The sequence below is a fragment of the Tamandua tetradactyla genome, chromosome 18 (assembly GCF_023851605.1).
Source record: "Tamandua tetradactyla isolate mTamTet1 chromosome 18, mTamTet1.pri, whole genome shotgun sequence".
Classification (NCBI taxonomy): domain Eukaryota; kingdom Metazoa; phylum Chordata; class Mammalia; order Pilosa; family Myrmecophagidae; genus Tamandua; species Tamandua tetradactyla.
In genome coordinates, this window is record NC_135344.1 from 1719282 (window position 1) to 1728600 (window position 9319).

A 9319-nucleotide genomic window follows, 5' to 3' on the forward strand; every position below is an offset into this window, starting at 1 on the left:
TGGGTCCAGTGTTTCCCTGGACCAATTCTGTAGTTATTTCCCCAGTTCCAGAATGCATCATTGGAATAAACATATTGAGCAACTGGCAGAATCCCCACGATGGCTCTCTAATTCATGCAGTTAGGGTTATTATGGTGGGAGAAGCCAAGTGGAAGCCACTAGACCTGCCCCTATCTAACAAAATAGTAAATCAGAAGCAATACCGGATACCTGAAGGGATTACAGAGATTACTGCCACTCTTAAGGACTTGAAGGATGCAGAGATGGTGATTCCCACCACATCCCCATTCAACTCTCCTATTTGGTCTGTGCAGAAAACAGACGGGTCTTGGAGGATGACAGTGGATTGTTGTAAGCTCAACCAGATGGTAACTACAATTGCAGATGCTCTTCCAGATGTGGTATCATTGCTTGAGCAAATCAATACATCCCCTGGTGCCTGGTATGCAGCTATTGATCTGGTAAATGCTTTTTCCTCAATAGTTGTTAGTAAGGACCACCAGAAACAGTTTGCTTTCAGCTGGCAACATATTTTCACTGTATATATATTTCACTTTATATCACTACCTCAGGGGTATATAAACTCTCCAGCCCTATGTCATAATCTTGTCTGCAGGTACCTTGATCATTTCTCCCTCCCACAAGATATCATGCTGGCCCATTATATGGATGATATCATGTTGATTGGGCCTAGTGAGCAAGAAGTAGCAACTACTCTAGACTTACTGGTAAGGCATTTGTGTGTCAGAGGGTGGGAGGTAAATCCAACAAAAATATGGAGTGCTTCCACCTTCATATGTCAGTGTGGTTTATACCAGGAATGCAAGGATGGTTCAACACAAGAAAATCAATTCATGTAATATAGCATATTAACAAATTGAAAGGGAAAAAAATCACATGATCATCTTGATTGTTGCTGTAAAAAGCATTCAGCAAAATTCAACAAACTTTTCTGTTAAAAACACTTCAAAGGGTAAGAATCAAAGATAAATTCCTCAATATGATAAAGGGCTGTGCTGGTTTGAAAGGATGTATGCACCCTAGAAAAGCCATGTTTTAATCCTAATCCCATTTTGTAAAGGTGGCTGTTTCTCCTAATCCCTATTCAACATTGTATATTTGAAACTGTAATTAGGTCATCTCTCTAGAGATGTGATTTAATCAAGAGTGGTTGTTAAGATGGATTAGGGGGCAGCATGTCTCCACCCATTTGGGTGGTGTGATAGTTAGGTTCAGGTGTCAACCTGGCCAGGTGAAAGTGCCTTGTTCTGTTACTGTGGACATGAGCCAATGGTATGTGAACCTCATCTGTTGCTGATTATTACAGATGCAATCTGTAGTAGATGTACAATAATTCATGTGTAGTCGGCTAGGAGGCCTGCCTGCTGCAATGAATGATGTTTGATTTAATTGGCTGGTGCTTAAATGAGAGAGCTTAACATAGCACAGCCCAAGCAGCACAGCATACCTCATCTCAGCACTCTCAGCTCAGCCCTTGCCTTTTGAGATGCAGAAAGAAATCACCCCAGGGAAAGTTGTTGGAACCCAGAGGCCTGGAGAGAAGGACAGCAGAGATCACCCTGTGCCTTCCCACATAAGAAAGAACATCAGCTGAAAGTTAGCTGCCTTTCCTCTTAAGAACTAGTGAAATAAATCCCCTTTAATTAAAAGCTAATCCATCTCTGGCGTGCTGCATTCCAGCAGCTAGCACTAGAACAGGTGGGTTTTGATTAGTTTCTGAAGTTCTATAAAACAGGAAACATTTTAGAGAATGAGGGAGATTCTGAGAGAGCAGAGAATGATGCAGCCATGAGAAGCAGAGTCCACCAGCCAGCGCCCTTTGGAGATGAAGAGGGAAAATGCCTCCTGGGGAGCTTCATGAAACAGGAAGCCAGGAGAGAAAGCTAGCAGATGGTGCTGTGTTCACCACGTGCCCTTCCAGCTGACAGAGAAGCCCTGACTGTGTTCACCATGTCCCTTTCCACTTGAGAGAGAAACCCTGAACTTCGTTGGCCTTCTTGAACCAAGGTATCCTTTCTGGATGCCTTAGATTGGACATTTCTATAGACTTGTTTTAATTGGGACATTTTCTTGGCTTTAGAACTGTTAAACTAGAAACTTATTAAATTCCCCTTTTAAAAAGCATTCCATTCCTGGTATATTGCATCCTGGCAGCTAGCAAACTAGAGCAAGGGCATACAGGACAAACTGATAGCCAGCATCACATTCAATGGAGAGAGACTGAAAGCTTTCCCCCTGAAATTGAGAATGAGACAAGGATGACCTCTGGCACCACTCTTATTCAACGTTGTACAAGAAGCTCTAGCTAGAACAATCAACCAGGTAAAAAGAAATAGAAGGCATCCAAATTGGAAAGGAAGAAGTAAAATTTTCATTATTTGCTGATGGTATGATACTATACTTGAAAAATGCTGAGAAATCTACAACAAAGTCACTTGAGCTAATAAAAAATTCAGCAAGGTGGCAGGATTTATAATTAATGTGCAAATATCAGTAGTGTTTCTATACACAAACAATGATCTTAACTGAGGAGTCAGTTGAGGGAAAAAATCCATTCAAAATAGCAACTAAAAGAATCAAGTACCTAGGAATGAACTTAACTAAGGATGTAAAGGACTTGTACACAGAAAAGCACATAACATTGATAAAAGAAATCAAAGAAGATTAATTAAGTGGAAAGACATTACTTGCTCATGGATAGGAAGGTTAAATATAGTTAAGATGTCACTTCTACCCAAATTGATGTGTAGATTCAGCACAGTGCCAATCAAAATTCCAAAAACCTGGTATTTCTCTCAACTAGATGCCCACCAGAGAAGACACAGAAATGAGAGCCCATTTGTTTTTGCCAAGTGTCACAAGGGTTTCTACCAGACATCAGATCTACATGTGCACCAGAAGATTCACACAGCAGAGAAGCCCTTCAGGTGCAGCACGTGTGAAAAGGGCTTTAGCCCTAAACCAACCTGCAGGCTCATTAGGGCTCTAAGTGTGCTCCCTCTGCCAGAGAAGCTACCACCAGCCCTCTACCTTCCACCGTCGCCTGCAGACCCGCCAGAGAACTAACCTCAAAGGTGACACTACGCTGCCAGGAGATGCCCCAGCTGCTGTCCCCACCCAAGATATATTGTATAATTATCTGGATCCAAATCCTAACGCTAGCCTAAGCCAAACTCTAACCAACAACCAATCACCAATGCTTGCCGAACCTTCATGCTGCACCTAACTCTGAGCCTAATACCAACGTGAACGTAATCTGTCTCAAAAAAAATGAGCAAAATTAACATCCGCACACATTTCCAAGCATTTTTCATGGAAAACACCACTGCAAACTAATGCTACCCAGTAAAATAGGAGACCCGTTTGTACACGTATTTTGAGAGCTCATTGACTTACCAGCGCCATTCTCTTTCGAGCAGTTTTGTCGGAGAAAAACGGCATTTCTGGGAAGCACTCACGTACAGCAAAGGAAACCATTACCTAAACGTGTTTGGAAAATTTAGAATCTTCCTGGTTCCATTCACTGGCATAAGATTTTTTACCAAAACTGCAATATTTCAGAGCACCCTCACTTTCACTTAATTTAAATGTGGCATTTAAACAGAGACCGAAACACCGTAGAACCCATGCCAGCACAAATCCCTATCTCCAAATCCGGTCCGAAATTCGACCCGAAGCCCGACTTCAACCTAAACCCTCACACTAACTCTAACCCTAAACCTAACCCTAATCCTACACCCAACCCTACCTCCATCCCGAACCTGTACCTAACCGAAACGCCAACCCCAACCCTAAACTCAACCCTCAAATTGTAGCAATCCTAAACACAACCACACCCCTAAAATTAACCCTACACCAATCTAACCCTAACCCTTACTCTAACCCTAAACTTGGCCCCAATCCAACCACCAACCCTAGCCCAAACCGTAAACGCAAACCCCACACCAACCCTAAACCCAACCCTCAAATTTACTCCAAACCTGCACAAAAACACAGCTGTAAACTTAACCCTAATCCCAACCCTAACCCTACCTCCATCCTACCACCAATCATGGCCAAAAACCTGACCCCAACTCCAACACAATCCTTGACTTTTGACCAACCCTGCACCAAATCGCAGCCCTAAATTTAACCCTAACACCAGCACTAAGCCTAAGCCTAAGCCTAACCCTAACCCTAACCCTAGACCCAAACCCACCACAAACCCTTGCCTGAGCCCTAATCCCAAACCCAAAGCCAACCCTAAGCACAACCCTCAGCTGTATACTGACCCTGCACCCAAATGCAGCCTGAAACATAACCCTAACCCCAACCTCACTCTAACCCTAACCCTAACCTTAACCCTGACACTGACACAAGCCTTCACATCATTCATTTCAGAAACTGAGAAATGGACCTGGTCCACAGGTGACCATACTTATTTTTAGGATAAAACGACGTTGTCCAACATATCTCACCTTATTCTTGCTGAAAAAGTCTGTGAACGGGTTTGTAGAACTGAGTGACATTCTGGCTCCATTCATTTTGATGCACGTCTTGCGGGAAAACTAGCATTTTCACAGAAAACTCAACAATTGCTATGCAAATCCCTTACCTAATGCTGTTTTGAAAGCTAAGGGGCTTATGGATCCATCTGCTTCAGTGCACTTTTTGGACTGAAAGTACTTTCTTCAGAGAACACCAGCCTTAACCTAACCTACACCTAACACTAGTACTCCCTGTTAATGTACAACGACCTCAAAACCGACAACCAACACAAACCTACACCAAGCTTCTCACCTATCTCAATCACACCCTAAGCAGAATCCAAATCCTAACCCGAGCCGAAGCCGAATGCTAACCCACAACCAACCACCAATGATTGCCGAAACTTCACCCTGCACCTAACCCTGAGCCTAACACGACCGTGAACATAATCTGTCTCAAAAAATGAGCAATATTGAAAGCTCATCCAGAAGTTCTGGGTCAAGGTGGTGGCTCAACAACGTGCGCGTTTTAGTTCGTCCTCCAGAACAACTACTAAATAACCAGAAACAGTACAGAACAGCTCCCGGAGCCACGATAGTGACCAGACACACAGCGTACCCCAGTCTGGGCCAGCTGGACCGGCTGTGAGCACCCCCCAGAACCGTGAGATCCCAAAGCTGCGGCAGCCAGTGCCCATCCCCCACAGGCCACTTCCCAGAGGGGAAAGGAAAGAACTTTACCAGCAGCAGGGACTGGGCACAATCAAACGCCAATTGTGGAACTAATTAACAAATTCTGACTACTAAAAATAGGCCCCCAGCTTAGGTGAACCTGATCAAAGCGGAGGTTGCTCATTTTTGCCCCAGCACCAAGGGGGCAAGACTGACAGAAAAAGGGGGAAAAAAAAAGAAGGAAACAGAGGTTTTTGTGGCTGTGTATCTACAAAGGCTTGACTGCCTCTGGATACAGTGGCAGGACTTTTCAGGCTGCAACTGCCCCAGGCATAGGCAGAAGTGAGCTCTTTTGGGGGCTTATCTGGAGTTTGTGCCTTCCCCAGGGGAGGGGTGAAGCCCCACCCGGTTGGAATCCCTACATCAAGGATTTCAGACACCAGGGCTTGGTAATTTGAAGCCATTAAAACCAGCCCACAACCTCTCCTCTGTCTCCACCACGGCCCCAGCAGGGAGAGTCTGCCAAAGTTAAAGGTACCGCATCATCTTATGCTGGTGGGACCTGCAGTCAGACAAGCACCACATACTGGGCAGGATAAGAAAAACAGAGTCCAGAGACTTCACAGGAAAGTCTTTCAACCTGCTGGGTCTCGCCCTCAGGGAAAACCAATGCAGGTGACTCTTTCCTCCTGATAGGAGGCCAGTTTGGTCTGGGAAAATCTGGCTGGGGTCTATAATATCTAAGTAAACCCTCCTAAGTGTGTGTGGGGGAAAGGCACCACACAAGCAGGGCAAGAAACAAGAAAACAAGAACTGAAAAATTCTCCTCTGTTAAACAAAACTTAAGCTAAAGGTCCAGATAAAGCTGAACGGAATGTCAAAGAACAGATAGACAACAAATTCATCCAGCAAGAAAACCCTAGATAAAAGAAGTGAAAGCAATCTCCAGAATAAACTAATTAAAGTAATTAAATGCCTAGACGCCAGCAAAAAATAACAAATCACACTAGGAAAATTGAAGATATGGCCCAGTCAGAGAAACAAACCAACAATTCAAATGACATACAGGAGCTGAAACAATTAATTCAGAATGTACGAACAGACATGGAAATCCTCATCAAAAACCAAATCAATGAATTGAGGGAGGATATAAAGAAAGCAAGGAAAGAACAAAAAGAAGAAACTGAAAGTCTGAAAAAACAAATCACAGAACTTATGGGAATGAAAGACACAGTAGAAGAGATGAAAAAAACAATGGAAACCTACAATGGTAGATTTCCAGAGACAGAACATAGGATTTCCATAACTGGAGGATGGAACATCTGAAATCTGACAAGAAACAGAAACTATAGGGGAAAAAATGGAAAACTATGAGCAGGGACTCAGGGAATTGAAAGACAATATGAAGCGCATGAATATACATGTTGTGGGTGTCCCAGAAGGAGAAGAGAAGGGAAAAGGAGGAGAAAAACTAATGGAAGAAATTATCACTGAAAATTTCCCAACTCTTATGAAAGACCTAAAATTACAGATCCAAGAAAGGCAGCATACCCCAAAGAGAATAGATCCAAATAGACATACTCCAAGACATTTAATATCAGAATGTCAGAGGTCAAAGAGAAAGAGAGGATCTTGAAAGCAGCAAGAGAAAAGCAATCCATCACATACAAGGGAAGCCCAATAAGACTATGCACAGATCTCTCAGCAGAAACCATGGAGGTGAGAAGACAGTGGGATAATATGTTTAAATTATTAAAAGAGAAAAACTGCCCACCAAGAATTCTGTATCCAGCAAAATTGTCCTTCAAAAATGAGGGAGAAATTAAAACATTTTCAGACAAAAAATCACTGAGAGAATTTGTGACCAAGAGACCAGCTCTGCAAGAAATACTAAAGGGAACACTAGAGACAGATACGAAGACTGAAGAGAGAGGTGTGGAGAAGAGTGCAGAAAGGAAGACTATGAGTAAAGGTAAAAAGAAGGAAAATTAGATATGACATACAAAATCCAGAAGGCAAAATAGTAGAAGAAAGTACTACCCATGCAGTAATAACACCGAATGTTAATGGATTAAACTCTCCAATCAAAAGACATAGTCTGGATGCCGACTGTCAGCGTGAAGCGGGATCTGCTCTTCCAAGCCTTGGGCCGGACATACACCAATGAAGAATTTGATGAACTATGTTTTGAATTTGGTCTGGAACTTGACGAAATTACTTCTGAGAAGGAAATTATAAGTAAGGAACAAGGAAATGAAAAGGCTAAGGGGGCCTCTGATATAGTTCTTTACAAAATTGATGTTCCCGCCAATAGATATGATCTCCTGTGTCAGGAAGGATTGGTCCGAGGACTTCAAGTCTTTAAGGAAAGGATAAAGGCCCCAGTCTATAAACGGGTGATGCCTAATGGAGAAATCCAGAAATTAATTATCACAGAAGAGACAGCTAAAATCCGACCTTATGCTGTAGCAGCAGTTCTTCAAAATATAAAGTTTTCTAAAGATCGATATGACAGCTTCATTGAACTTCAGGAGGAATTGCATCAGAATATTTGCAGGAAAAGAGCATTGGTTGCTATTGGCACCCATGATTTGGACAGTTTGTCTGGCCCGTTTACTTATACTGCAAAGCTCCTTCAGATATTAAATTCAAGCCTCTAAATAAGACAAAGGAGTATACAGCCTGTGAACTAATGAACATATACAAGACTGACAACCACCTTAAACAGTATTTGCATATCATTGAGAATAAACTACTATATCCAGTTGTTTATTATAGCAATGGTGTCATCCTTTCAATGCCTCCAATCATCAATGGGGATCATTCCAAAGTAACAGTAAAGACTAGAAATATATTTATTGAATGTACAGGAACTGACTTTACAAAGGCAAAAATAGTCTTGGATATTATTGTCACCATGTTCAGTGAATATTGTGAGAATCAATTTATGGTTGAAGCAACTGAGGTAGTTTTTCCTAATGGAAAATCATATACCTTTCCAGAACTGGCTTACCGAAAGGAGATGCTGAGAGCTGATCTAATTAACAAAAAAGTTGGAATCAGAGAAACTCCAGAAAATCTTGCAAAGCTTCTGACCAGAATGTATTTAAAGTCAGAAGTCATAGGCGATGGGAATCAAATAGAGATTGAAATCCCTCCAACCAGAGCTGACATTATCCATGCACATGATATTATAGAAGATGCAGCTATTGCTTATGGATATAATAACATTCAGATGGCGCTCCCGAAAACGTACACCATAGCTAATCAATTTCCCCTTAATAAGCTCACAGAACTTCTAAGACATGACATGGCAGCAGGTGGATTCACTGAAGCCCTTACCTTTGCTTTGTGCTCCCAAGAAGATATTGCTGATAAACTCGGTTTGGATATCTCTGCAACAAAGGCAGTCCACATAAGTAACCCTAAAACAGCTGAATTTCAGGTGGCACGCACTACCCTACTTCCTGGCCTTCTAAAGACAATGGCAGCAAATCGGAAGATGCCCCTACCTCTGAAGCTGTTTGAAATCTCTGATATTGCAATAAAAGATTCCAGCAGAGATGTAGGTGCGAGAAACTATAGGCATCTCTGTGCTGTTTATTACAACAAGAACCCTGGGTTTGAGATAATCCATGGGCTGCTGGACAGAATTATGCAGCTGCTAAATGTGCCTTCTGGTGAAAAGAAGGGGGGATATGTGATCAAAGCATCAGAAGGCACTGCTTTCTTCCCTGGGCGATGTGCTGAGATCTTTGCCAGGGGTCAAAGCATTGGGAAGCTCGGGGTCCTTCATCCTGACGTTATCAACAAATTTGAACTAACCATGCCCTGCTCCTCCCTGGAAATCAATATTGAACCCTTTTTGTGAACTCAGTCTCAGTTGTAAGGTATCCCCACCCTCCCACAGTGTCCTTCAGCCCTCTTCCACAGGGAACATCCATTTGGGCTTTAATGTTTAATAAAGTAGAAAACACTGTCTGGCTCCATTGGTAGGTAGCACCATTTCCCTGTATTAGTCCAGCTTGCGCACTATTTCAATGTGGTATCAGTGTGCAGGAAACTTCATTGTTGGGCAGAAGCCCAGCAGAGGGTGACAGAAATGGACTAGCTAAGGGTGGGATCAGCTTTGAACATCAGAATTGCTTCTTAGACATCAG

At 42.6% G+C, this 9319-nt stretch overlaps 1 pseudogene; it reads left to right on the top strand.

The window, feature by feature from the left end:
• Positions 1-7261: 7261 nt before the first annotated feature.
• LOC143662480 (phenylalanine--tRNA ligase beta subunit pseudogene) lies at positions 7262-9078 on the top strand (annotated as a pseudogene).
• Positions 9079-9319: the final 241 nt, after the last annotated feature.